Here is a 13,650-nt window from a genome sequence, read left to right on the forward strand (position 1 = left end):
CATCAGGTGGCCAAAATATTGGAGCTTCAGCTTCAGCATCAGTCCTCCCAATGAATATTCCGGGTTGATATTCTTTAGGATTGACTGGTTTGATCTCCTTGCAGTCCAAGGGACTCTCAAGAGTCTTCTCTAGAACCACAATTTGAAAGCATTAATTCTTTAGCTCTCAGCCTTCTTTATATACAAACTTTCAGTATTCCAGTACACTGTGATATTCTGTAAATTGAAATGCTAGTGTACTTACTGGGATAAAATCAGGATGGGCTTTTAAATGAGGAACAGATATGGTGACTTTTTAAAAAAGGAATGTAGTTTTATTCACTTTGAAATTTTAATGCAAAGTGTTCCTCGAGATATATACTGATTATAAATTCAGATTTCACATTTTTTAAAGACACGAATACAGGTTATTTTACCCCAAATATTAGCATTTTGGTTATTAAGCACACTTTATTTCAGAACGTCAGCACATGCCCAACCTGTACTGCAGTCAGAACCCCTCCTCCCCAGGCTGAGCTTAATGGGCTGCTGAAGATCTCATCCAGTAGTCATGAACCCTTTTGGTAGAGATCCCTGAATATACATTTGGCCACTTGTTCTAAATACTCCCATGTTAGAAACAGTATTCAGCAGAGGATAATGCCGTGTGTTGATGCCCAAAGATTGAACATCTGGAAGATGACTCATCCAAATGTATTGCTTTATTTTCCCAAATTTTGCTAGTCAAATTGTAGAAGTTTGATATATCATGTAGGAACAATATATATCCCTCCCAAAATACATCATGCTTGGATGTGTGTGTGTGTGCGCCTTGACTGAAGATGATGTATGAAGAAAAATTTCCACAGCATTTGCCTATTGAAGACCCAGAATTTGTTATTCCTTTCACTTCTGCTTGCAAAACAGAGCAGTTTTTCTCCCAGACCCTCCCCTCTGTGATACAGAACCAAGACAGCTGACACGCAGCGCTGACGTTGTTTCCCTGAGGGCTTCCTTCAACGCCCCGGTGCAGTCTGTACATCACACGCCTCCTGAGACACCACAGGCAGCACATTCAGCATTTCCCCTAAAACAGAGCACAGAACACCATCCTTCCAACCTCGAAGATTAGTTTCCTCACCAGACATAAACATACCACCAAGCCAGGGCCCCGTATTTTATGGGGTCATTTCCTGAGGCTGGAAAAAGGATGGTGTGGACTTGTGCCCTGCCTGGTAAAGGCTTCAGCCTGAAACTGACCCTTTCTGCTCACATTTCTTGGCTAGGACAAATCCCATGGCCCACTTAACTTCACAGAGGAGAGGTGCGGTCTTTCCTGTGCCTCCAAAAAGAAGGGAGTTAATCACAGTGAACACCCATATGACTACCTGAGAAATTGCCTGCTTAAGTGGTATTAGTGGTCATTTCCTTATGGCTGTAGCAAACAGCAGAGATGTATGGGAGACAGGTCAGTCCTCTCTCCATCTCTCCCTCCAACTCTGTCCTCTCTGAAAACAAATTCAGATGGTTGTGATGTAGTAGAGTGCACAGGTAAGTGTAAGTTATTAATAACATTCCAGGCCTTGGATAGATAGGGTTTTGTACAGGTGTAAGGCATTTGCCTTCCTCTGCACTGAACAAGCATGATGGCTCCTGCACCTTGGACATCAAAGAGATGTGGGGCTGGAGGCCCAGGAGTGAGAGGAAGCGGTTCCCTGAACATCAGCATCTGACCCCGAGAGCAGCCCCAGCAGCAGAGGTGATGGAAATGAGGTGTCACAGGGTCAGTTGTCAGTGCTCTGAATCCTTGACATTGATTCTTTCAAGGAATTGGGCTGGCTTGGGTGTGGAATGGGGAAATTCAGTTGTCAGCCAGTGTAAAACATCCCCTAGGGATTATGGGCTTCAGTGTGGACAGAAATCTCCTAATAATGGGAAGAAATGAAAGCCAGAGAAATTTTAGTCTGATGAATGCCAGCTGAGCTGAGTAGAACTCCCAGGTTAGTGGACCCTAGAAAAACACCTGTTACATAAAAAGAGTTAACGATACATAATTGATAATTTCACTGTGGTTATATGTGAGAAATCCCTACTAGGAAAACACATATTTATCTAGAGAAAGGGTCTTCATATATGTAACTTACTCTCAATTTGTTTTTACAGAAGCAGCCTGTGTGAGTTTGTGTATGCGCATAGAGAGAAGGCACACGTGCTAAGGCAAATTGGGTAAAACACAAACTATAGCTGAATCTAGGTAGAAGCTATCTGTGCCTTTGCACTATTTTTGCAATATTCTGTAAATTTTCAATTATTTTAGCGTCAAAATTACAACAGAATGACATGACAGTGTGGCACATGTCATAATTAGAGTGACAAAGTCCCTATTAGGCCAGGGGAGTATCCATCAGCTTTGCCTGGGGTGGGGGTGTCAGGGCAGGCTTCATGGAGAAGTTTCGGGAGAGACTGGAAGGATGACGACCTGAGGGAGGTGTGTGAGGTCCTCAGGCATCTGACTGATGTGGGAGCAGGACAGGCTGCAGGGGAGAACCGTGAGGTCCCGTGCATCCCGAGTCTGTTACGGAAGGGAGCACTGTGTGTGCTCTGACCCCGCAGGGCTCGCCCTCCTCATGGTGAGTGTCACCTGTGTGCCCAAGAGTGCTGCATCCTGCCCCTCCAGTTACACAATCCTTCTCATTGCCGGGCCGAGCCTCAGGAACCTTCAAGGGTAGAAAGCTTGAGGGCGGGGCTTGCAGCCCAAAGTGGGCTGGGCCCACATGCTTTATTCTCTCCACAGGCTCAGCACTTCACTCATGTCAGGACTCTCTGCAGAGGCACTAGCTCTGAGATTCCACCTGGCAGGGAACTCGCGGTTTCTGGGATCTGTGAGGAAGGAAGGAGGAAGCTCTCCGTGCTGTGGGGAAGCTTTCTGTGCTGACTCTGAGATAAGATCCGAGTGTATGGGGCGCCACAATGCCAGCTCAGGTCTGGTCTTGGTCTCAGGAATGGGGAGTTTCAGAGAAAGGAGCCTGTGGTCCCTTAAGGATTTAAGGGTTATTCCAGTAGGTTTGAGAATGCCCAGGAGGCCATAACTTCCCATTTGAGGTTTCCTTACTCATAAAGTTCAGGCAGCAAGGATGGGGAGATGAAAAATGATGGATCGGCCAATGATGTTGTGCATCATTTTCTTCTTAGGGGCCAGGGGCCAGATTCTGCCTCCTGCTGTTCCTCTCTGGCCGCCAGAGGGCGGGGTGCAGGTAGGTCACTCAGGAGCAGCCGTTTCATCAGCTCACCCAGGTGCACAGTGGAGCAGAGGGAATAGAGCTGGGCTGGATGCTGAGGTCCTGGCCCAGAGCGGGAGTCGTGGAGATGCAGAGAAGCCACACTTTGCAGCCAAATTGAGCTGTGGCCTGAGTGTTGATTGCTGGTCTCTCTGGATGTTTGGTCTGAAGCTAAGGCCTGTCCTGGGGCTCCATCTGTGCCTCTGCATTTGGCTGAGGGGGCTAAGGGGAGCCATGGTGGTGAAGATTGTGGTTCCTTCTAGTGGCTCCTGCTCCTATGGCCTTGGCCTTGGGGTTTCCAGAAGGAGATGGTATTCAGGGCTGTGTCCAGGGAACAACTTAGTCTAGTCTTCATCCTCCCAATTCCCTTCCTTGTAGCAGGCACTATGATAGTTTTCATTTTTAAACAGTTGAGCAAAAGAATGCAAGTGTTAAGCCTGTAGTAGATTGTGGTCAGGTATTCTTAGCTGTGAGAATCCTGACCTCTGGGGCCTCACAGTCCAGTGATAAAATGGTAAAGTAAGAAGGGGCTGAGAGTTGATGGCCTGGAAAGCTAGTGTGAGTAGCGTGTGAGTAGCATCTGAATATTAATGAGAATTATTCTCCCATCCTCTAGCAATGATCCCTTCTGTTGAGAAGTTCTGGGAGGATGAAAAATGTGCTCCTTACCTGTCTTTCCTTCCCAGAAGCTGCAAGGAAATCAAAGAAAGTTGTAGTGAGGCAGATGGTGAGTAATAAACCAACCCAGTACCCTCTCCTTTCAGTTACTTTTTAGCTAAGCAGATCCCAGTTATGGAGATCAGGAGGGCTGTGCTCACCACTCCTGTCTGATCTGACTCCAGCGTCCAGCCAAGGAGATTTCCAATGGGAATTTTGAGGGTTTGGATCATGTTACGGGAGACATCTGTACATGTAGTGGGTTTTCCAAGGAGGTTGACAGATAGGGTTGGTAAAGAAACTACAAAATTCATATCAGAGAGTTTATTCTCCTTTAGGGCTAGGTCTAGGAAAGGAACTCTACGCTTAAGGAATCTGAATCTCATAAAATTGGCAGTGACCATGCCTCTCCTTTGCTCTGAGTTGCAGAGGCCACATCCTGATGTAGACTTGAGATGTGGTTGGGCACTATTATCAGGCCTTGAGTGGTCAGAAGGAGGCTCTATCCAGAGGGAGATACCATCTCTGTCTTCTTGGATATTTGCTCTACAAAATCTTTGAAAAGGTGCCTTTGAACAAAGGCAGTCAGTGTTTCTGCTCTTAGATGACCCATAGAGAATTGTCCTCTAATAAGCAGGTATGTGTGAGAGCCTTCAGGATACATTTCTGACTTCCCAGAGCCTTTCTGATTGTGAGGCCTAAGATGGACCCTGTGGTCTCAGAAAGGGGGTCTCTGGGCTCGTTCCCTTTGCAGATGGCCTGTATCACCTCTGCACTGAGAATGGTGTCATCTACCAGACCTTCTGTGACATGACCTCTGGGGGTGGCGGCTGGACCCTGGTGGCCAGTGTCCATGAGAACCGCATGCTCAGGAAATGCACGGTGGGCGATTGCTGGTCCAGTCAGCAGAGCAACAGGGCTGACTACCCAGAGGGTGACGGCAACTGGGCCAGTTACAACACATTTGGGTCTGCAGAGGCCGCTACCAGCGATGACTACAAGGTGGGTGGCACTGAATTTCCAGGTGGGAAAGGGTGGTAGCGGGGTGTGGCTGGAGCAGAGCATGTGGAAGGGAGGGTGGGAGATGGGGATGTGGAGGTGAGGCTGGAGAAGGAAAAAGACAGAAGTCCATGTCTTGAATCACAGCTTCTTCCCACCAAGGCTGTTTGGGTGGTGGGGCCTCATCATCTTCTGGAAGGGTGGGGGTCTGAGCATGCTGAGCACCTGGCCTCCTGGAGACCTGAGCTCTCAGCTCAAGTGAGGGCTGTGTGTGGGTCTTTGGCTGGTGGCACCTCCTGGGCTGGTCACACTGAGTGTGTGTCCCTCTGCAGAACCCTGGTTACTACGACATCCAGGCCCAGGACCTGGGCATCTGGCATGTGCCCAACAAGTCCCCCCTGCAGCACTGGAGGAACAGCTCCCTGCTGAGGTACCACACTAAGACTGGCTTCCTCTGGAGACTGGGGTACAATCTGTTTGGATTCTACCAGGTACATGGTGCTGCTGGCTGGGGGTGGGGGCACTTCTTTTGGTGAGCTGAGAGCCAGGAGTTTTTGGTGAGAATAAATCTGGTCTGGGTCCCATATCCCTAGCAGGTGCTTGTTCTTGGCTCTTTATTCCAGCTCTGGGTCAAGTGAACTCACGGTCTATCTCTCTTGGGAGTTCTGAGCCAAGCAAGGGAAGAAGCATATGGCGGAAGAGAGAGGGACTTGAGGTTGTTGGACACAGTTATCATGGTGGGCGGGTGGGGAGGAATTAGTATTTTAAGGCTGATCTGAAAATGACACCTGAGGGCATTACATCTCCTGCTTGTCCTCACACAATCTGTATTTTGGTCTCTGTAGAAATACCCAGTGAAATACGGAGCAGAGAAGTGCTGGACTGACAATGGCCCAGCCATTCTGTTGACTATGACTTTGGTGATGCTGAGAAAACTGCATCTTATTACTCACCAGATGGTCAGCGTGAGTACTTCTTTCCCAAGCCCAGTCATCAGCTCTTCCCTGCTCTCTTAGGGTAAGTGTAACTAGCAACAGTTAATGATTGCTAGCATGTATTGAACACATACAGTGTACCATGGTGTAATATAGGAACTTAACATGATTTTGTGTTATTTTATCATCATGAGAAAAGAATGAAGTTAGTATTACTCTTCTCCATTGCAGAGGATACAAGCTCAGTCTTCTTAACCAATACCCTTTATGACTCTTATAATAGTTAAGGAAAGAGGTAAGTTAAAGTTCAGAGGCAAAAACAAATAGCAAAGTGGTGTGAAAAATTTGTTTTTGTAATGATGAATAGAATAGAGAAGCTGAAGTTGACCAGTTCCATGAAGACCTACAAGACCTTCTAGAACTAACACCAAAAAAGATGTACTTTTCATCATGGGCATTGGAATGCAACAGTAGGAAGTCAAGAGATAACTGGAGTAACAGGCAAGTTTGGCCTTGGAGTACAGAATGAAGCAGGGAAAAAGCTAACAGAGTTTTGCCAAAAGAACACACTGGTCATAGCAAACACCCTCTTCCAATGACACAGAACACAACTCTGCACATGGGTATCACCAGCTTATCAATACCAAAATCAGATTATGTTCTCTGCAGCCAAAGATGGAGAAGCTCTATACAGTCAGCAAAAAGAAGACCTAGAGCTGACAGTGGGTCAGATCATGATCTCCTTATTGTAAACTTAAGGCTTAAATTGAAGAAAGTAGGGAAAAAACATCAAGACATTCAGGAATGATTTAAATAAAATTCCTTATGATTATACAGTGGAAGTTACAAATAGATTCAAGGGATTAGATCTGGTAGACAGAGTGCCTAAAGAACTATGGACAGATGCTCATAACATTGTACCAAAGGTGGTGACCAAAATCATCTCAAAGAAAAAAAAAATGCAAGAAGGCAAAATGGTTGTTTGAGGAGGCCTTTTCTAAATCCAGCTTGTACATCTGGAAGTTCTCGGTTCATGTACTGATGAAGCCTAGCTTGAAGGATGTTAAGCATTACCTTGCTAGCATGTGAAATGAGTACAATTGTGCAGTAATTTGAATATTTTTGTTTAGAAAATAGAGTTTAGAAAATAGCTGAGAAACAAAGAGAAGCGAAAGGCAAAGGAGAAAGGGAACAATATACCCAACTGAATGCAGAGGAACAAAGAATAGTAAGAAGAGATAAGAAAGCCTTCTTAAGGGAACAATGCAAAGAAATAGAAAAAACCAATAGAATGGAAAAGATTAGAGGTCTCTTCAAGGAAACATTTCATGCAAAGATGGGCACAATAAAGGATGGAAACAACAAGGACCTAATAAAAAGAGAAGAGATTAAGAAGGGGTGGCAAGAATACATAGAAAAACTATATTAAAAAGGTCTAAGTGATCTGGAAAACCATGATGGTGTCATCACTCACCTGGAGGCAGAAATCATAGAGTACAAAGTTAAGTAGGTCTTAGGAAGCATTACTATATAGAAAGCTAGTGGAGGTGCTAGAATTCCAGCTGAGCTGTTTGAAATCTTAAAAGATGATGCTGTTAAAGTGCTGCACTCAATATGCCAGCAAATTTGAATATCTCAACATTGGCCATGGGACTGAAAATGGTCAATTTTCATTCTAATCCCAAAGAAAGGCAATGCCAAAAATATTCAAGTTACTGCCCAATTGTGCTCATTTCACACGCTAACAAGGTAATGCTCAAAATCCTTCAAGCTAGGCTTCAATAGTACTTGAACCAAGAACTTCCAGGTATACAAACTAGATTTAGAAAAGGCAGAGGAACCAGAGATCAAACTGCCAACAGCCACTGCATCATAAAAAAAGTAATGCAATTCCAGAAAAACATCTACTTCTGCTTCATCGACTATGCTAAAGCCTTTTTGTGGATCACAGAAACCCGTGGAAAATATTTACAAAGATGGGAACACCAAATCACCTTACCTGTCTTCTGAGAAATCCGTATGTAGATCAAGAAGCGACAGTTAGAACCAGACATGGAACAACAGCCTGGTTCAAAATTGGGAAAGGAGTAGGTCAAGGCTATATATTGTCACCCTGCTTATTTAACTTTTATGTAGGGTGCATCATGTGAAATGCCAAGCTGGATGAATCAACAAGCTGAAATCAAGATTACCTGGAGAATTATCAACAACCTCAGTTATGTCGATGATAGCACTTTAATGGCATAAAGTGAAGAGGAACTAAAGAACCTTTTGATGAAGGTGAAAGAGGAGAGTAAAAAAGCTGGCTTAAAGCTCAGCATTCAAAAAACTAAGATTATGGCATTCTGTCCTATTACTTCATGGGAAATAGAAGAAGAAAAAATGGAAAGAGTGACAGACTTTATTTTCTTGGGCTCCCGTATCACTGCAGACAGTGACTGCAGCCATGAAATTAAAAGACGCTTGCTCCTTGGAAGAAGGAAAACTATGACAAACCTAGACAGTGTATTAAAAAGCAGAGACATCACTTTTCAGACAAAGATCTGTACAAGCAAAGCTCTAGTTTTCCCAGTAGTCATGTATGGTTGTGAGAGTTGGACCATAAAGAAGACTGAGTGCTAAAGAATTGATGCTTTTGCACTGTGGTGTTGGAGAAGACTCTTGGAAGTCCCTTGGGCAGCAAGGAGATCAAACCAATGAATCCTAAAGGAAATTGGCCCTGAATGTTCATTGGAAAGGCTGATGCTGAAGCTGAAGTTCCAACAATTTGGTCATTTGATGGGAAGAGCTGACTCATTGGAAAAAACTCTGATCTGGGGAAGGATTGAGAGCAAGAAGAGAAGGGGATGACAGAGGATGAGATGGTTGGATGGCACCATCTACTCAATGGATACGAGTTTGAGCAAACTCCGGGAGATGGCGAAGGACAGGGAAGCTTGGTGTGCTGCAGCCTATTGGGTTGCAAAGAGTCCAACGTGATTTAGTGACTGAACAACAAATGATGGATAGCTATTATTTTAAAGAAGCCACAGACTTAAGTTTTTGGTGGGAAAATGAGTCATTTTATGTTAACGTCATGGTAATTGGATGAGAAGTGTGCTAGCAGAAACATATGGCCACTTCTTATAATTGCTTATTCCTGCTGGACCTCTGAAGGTCTTCTTGCTGATCTCTCAGTGGATTATTAATTTCACCTATGAGCTTTAGGCAGACAAGTGACTCTTGTGAACACGAGCCTTGGTCCTGTTACTCCAGATGGAGGGAAGGTCTCTTCCAGCAAAGTTCAGAGCCAGGATGTACTGGGTTTCATCCCTGCAGCTTGGAGTGCTAGGCTATAACCTGACCTGTTGATTTAGGGAATCCTTGGGCTGGTCAAAAGGAAGCTGTTTTCAGTTCATCCTTTGAATCCTTGACCCTTTCTCTGCCTCTTCTTTTCCAGGAGAATTTGTTGCAGGATTTATCCAGTTCAGGGTGTTTAACAATGAGAGAGCAGCCCATGCCCTGTGTACTGGGATGAGAGTTACTGGCTGTAACACTGAGCATGTGAGTTTTGGGAAGAATCATGGCTTGTGTGTGTGTGTGTGTGTGTGTGCTTGTGTGCACAACCCCTTATGGGGTATATTGGTGTATGTCTCTGTAGCTTGCATTTTTCTTCTTTTGCTGGTATTTTGTGGACATAATTTTAAAATTGTTACTATTATTTCTACTTGAAATGTAATCAATATGTAATATCATGTTAGTTTCAGGTGTGTACCATAATGATTTTATATTTTTATGTATTGTGAAATGATCATCAGAATAAGTCTAGTCAACATCTACTACCACACATAGCTACAAATTCTTTTTTCTTCTGAGGAAAACTTTTAACATCTACCCTTTTATAATTTTTCAATGTACACCATAATATTATGACTATAGGAAGCATACTGTATATTACATCCCCAGGAACTGAATTTATAAGTGATAGTTTGTACCTTTAACCATTAGACATAATTTACTTCATCAAAGTACAATTTATCTATATTCTCATGTATTATTAGTACTTTTATGCTGTGTTTAAGTAGTATTTTCATATATTGAGATCACAAAAATATTATCTAGTATTCTTATTAACTTCGAGAATCTTTATGTTTTTGTTGTATCTTCCGTCTTGTAGAAGTGAGCAGCAGAGGTATGCCAGCTGGAGAGTGTCTCTGAGGGACGTTTTGTGACTGGAGGGGCAGGAGGAAAAGGGAGTCAGAGCTCTAAGGACGAGCATGCTCACTCACAATGTTTCCTTCCACACTTGTCAGGCTGAGAAATGCGACCCTGAAGTTAAGGACATCTTCACTTCCTGCTGCAATGATCAGTTTGTCCATGTGTCAGTCAAAAAGAGGCAGCTGTGCCCTCACGACATGGCCCCTAGATTCTGATCTGGAGGATCATGTGTGTGTCGGTCCTGGGAGTGGTGTTGGGTGTGTCCCCCACTACTGTGGATTCCGTGAATCCTTATTCTGTTCATAAGTTCCCATTTGCATTTACCCCTGTATGTACTGACTCAAAAATACATGGGAGGGTACCTACAAAGTGCTGGGTATTAGAACTGTAAGCTGACAGAGTCATCTTAAGGAACTCAAGTGGTTAGGATTTGTAAACGCACGATTGCAATCTCATGTGGTATCGCCTGAGATAGCAACATAAACAAAGGGCCCTGGGGACACAATACAGGAGCTTCTACCTCTACTAATGACACATAGTTGATTCTGCAGGAAGGTGACATTTTTGGTGAATATCAAAAGATGTGTGTAGAGTTCAACAGGCAACAAGGGGCAAATAGTGTCCTTTGAGGATGAATGACTAACATGTTCAAAATCACTGGGATTTGATACCATGGTGTGTTGAGGGGGCAGTGAGCTGTTGTGTAAATTGTATCATGGTATGCACATGGTGTAGAATCAAGAGCTGAAAATACTTGCAGGAAGTAGGGCAAGGAGGGGCTTTTGCATTATGTTCAGGACATAGAGTTTATGTTATAGGTGACGGGACACATCAGAGGAGTTTGACCAGATTAGTGACCTGATCACTTTGGTTTAGCAAGGAGGGGGAGACATGGATTCAAGAGCAGGGAAATAAGAGTCAATGAGTCCATGAGGCAGGTGTAAAGGTGCAGATGTGAGACACCGAGGACTTGAGCTAGGGTGTTGTTGATAAAGCTGAAAGAGTAAGGATGGGTGGATAGATGGTAGAATCAACCGTTCTTGATGATTAAACGAATATGGGAGATGGCAAGTGATGAAGACCAAACAGACTTCAGGGTTTTGTTTTGGGTGACTGGATGCTATCAGTTAAGATGTGTGATGAGAGAGGAATAGATTCAAGGACAGCAAGAGATAATTATTTTGTTTTGCTCAAGTGGAGTTTTAGATCTAAAGATATGTGGGTGGAGACATCCATGTGACAGTTGGATATGGGGTTTCAAATGCAGAAAATAACTGGCTGCCCTCTGAAATTTAGGAGCATCATGACAATGTATGATTATGCTGGTGTTAGCAAAAGTCAGGGGAGAAGATGAACCTCATTGGGAGAGTGAGAAGTGGACAGAGCTGTGAGGAATAGCATTGGGGGAATGATTAAGGAAAAGAGGTGAGCTGAGGGGCCTGAGAATAAATGGGAAAGAAGGTAAAAAGGAATTCAGGAGAACTTGATTTCAGAGTCCACTGGAGAGTTAGTTCTGTGCAGGGGAGGAGTCAAGGCCAAGTAGGAGAAGGACCGAAATTACAGGGGATTTGACCATTAAGAGCTCACTGGTGTGTCCACAGGCAACCCCTCACTGTGTCTACTCCCTGCCCCCCAGCACTGCGTCGGTGGGGGAGGATTCTTCCCAGAGAGCAGTCCCTTGCAGTGTGGGGATTTCTCCTCCTTTGACTGGAATGGATATGGAGCTCACTGGGGTTACAGCTCCAGCCGGGAGATCACTGAGGCAGCAGTGCTCCTGTTCTACTGCTGAGAGCTATGTGGTGTGAGACACAGAAGCCAGCTCCTAAGCCCAGACCCTCAGAGATGGAAAAATAGAATGTTAACAAGGAGGGGAGGGGAATAAATTATATCACTTTGTGCATTTTGTGGTTTTGAATTTCTTTGACTCTATTTACAAATTGGCCGGGACCTGAAGACCTGAAGGGATGTTTTGAAACAATACCTCTCATTCTGGTGAATACCTCTTTGAACATTCTGAGTTTGGAACTTCAAGTCACAACTCCAAGTTCTTGAACACAAGTTTGCCCATTTCTGGAGACCCTAGTATGAGGCTGATGGGCAGAGGAAAATGATTCTTATGAATTTTTTGTAACATACTGTTATTAGCTAATCAAGTAAAGTCCTCAACATAAACATCTTAAAGAATAATAGATTACTTAGATTCAGTAATAAAAGAGAGATTAAGGTCACAGCTATCCATTTCCTTTATTCCCCCAGCTTTGACACTCAGGACAGTGTCCCTACAATGATTCTAGTATGTGTTGCAGTGTTTGTGTGTTGGGGAGGGTTCTCACAATACCAAGACATTCACTGAAAAGTAGCTGGGAGTCCTCCAAGTCAACTCAATTTTGACCCAATCTACTGGGAGACAGTGCCAGATCCCCGTATGAAAGGCTGAGTCCTACAAGTCTGCCCCTTGAATCCTTCTGAGGGGACAACTGCAGCCACAGCTGAGTTTTTGGGGCTTTTTTTGGTTTGGACAGCAGCTGTCCTGGCTGGAGGGTGAAGTGAAAGCCCTGTGGTTGTTCTTGCCTAAACTTGGCTTGTATGGTACTAGGTCATCTACTGTTAATATATAGTTAACCCTTGAACAACCCGTGGGCACCAACCCCCTGCACAGTTGGTTAGCTCATACTTGGCCCTCTGTACCATGGTTCCTCCATATCTGCGGTTTCTGAGTTTGTGGTCAGCAGCTGCAGATTCAGTGAGTCATGGATGGTGTAGTATTGTGTCAAGGAAACCTGCATTTAAGTTGACCAACACAAATCAAATCTGTATTGTTCAAGAGTCACCTGTATTTGCTTTTTTTCTAGTATCTTCTTTTGCTTTCACTTCCTTAGTAAATCTTTGTCCCTTACTAGCACATTCCTGACTTCACATTTTGCTCCTTTATTCTTTTTTTCTCTACTCATTTTTTGTCACCTCTTGCCTTTTTTCTCTCTCCTCATGTCAGGGTGTTATAAAACCAAACTTGAGTCTGCTGGCCTACGTGCAGGGAAGCCAATCCGCTGACATGGAGCTGTGGTGGGTGAAGGAAAGTACAACATTTACTGCACGTGCTCAGCAAGGAGTTTAGGTAGCTAATGCCCACAAAATGCCCGAGTTCCCCAGTGGCTTTCAGGGAAAAGTTTTTAAAGACAGGGTGAGGAAGGGAGTTGCAGGGTGCAGGATCAGCGGGTGGACTTTCATCTAATTGGTTGATGGTGAAGTTACTGGGAATCAACATCATCCACCTTCTGGTTCCACCTGGTCTGGGGTCAATATGCTTGTGGTTGGCATACAGTTAAATTCTTCCACCTGGTGGAGTTTCAGTATCTGCAAAACAGCTCCAAGGTATGACTTAGAAAGGGTTTGTTATCTGGAAGTACTATTTTTGGAGCTCTGGAAACCTTTTTTTTCTTAAGCAGGATGGTAGTTTCATAAGTCTTTGCTTTTTTTGTAATTCACTAAACTGTATATTTATGCCTTATATCCTTTCCTGTATTTGTGCTAATTTTTACATTCTTTTTGTTATTTTTTTTTTTAACAATAAAGCATAAACAATTCACTTAGAGAAGTTGGGCTGG

The 13,650-nt window shown here is 44.0% G+C and overlaps 1 pseudogene; it reads left to right on the forward strand.

Annotated features, from left to right (window-relative positions):
• The first annotated feature begins 2,949 nt into the window (after window positions 1-2,949).
• Window positions 2,950-11,834, forward strand: LOC109556678 (intelectin-1-like; annotated as a pseudogene).
• Window positions 11,835-13,650: the final 1,816 nt, after the last annotated feature.

This window comes from Bos indicus, chromosome 3, assembly GCF_029378745.1.
Source record: "Bos indicus isolate NIAB-ARS_2022 breed Sahiwal x Tharparkar chromosome 3, NIAB-ARS_B.indTharparkar_mat_pri_1.0, whole genome shotgun sequence".
In the NCBI taxonomy this organism is placed as follows: Eukaryota; Metazoa; Chordata; class Mammalia; order Artiodactyla; family Bovidae; genus Bos; species Bos indicus.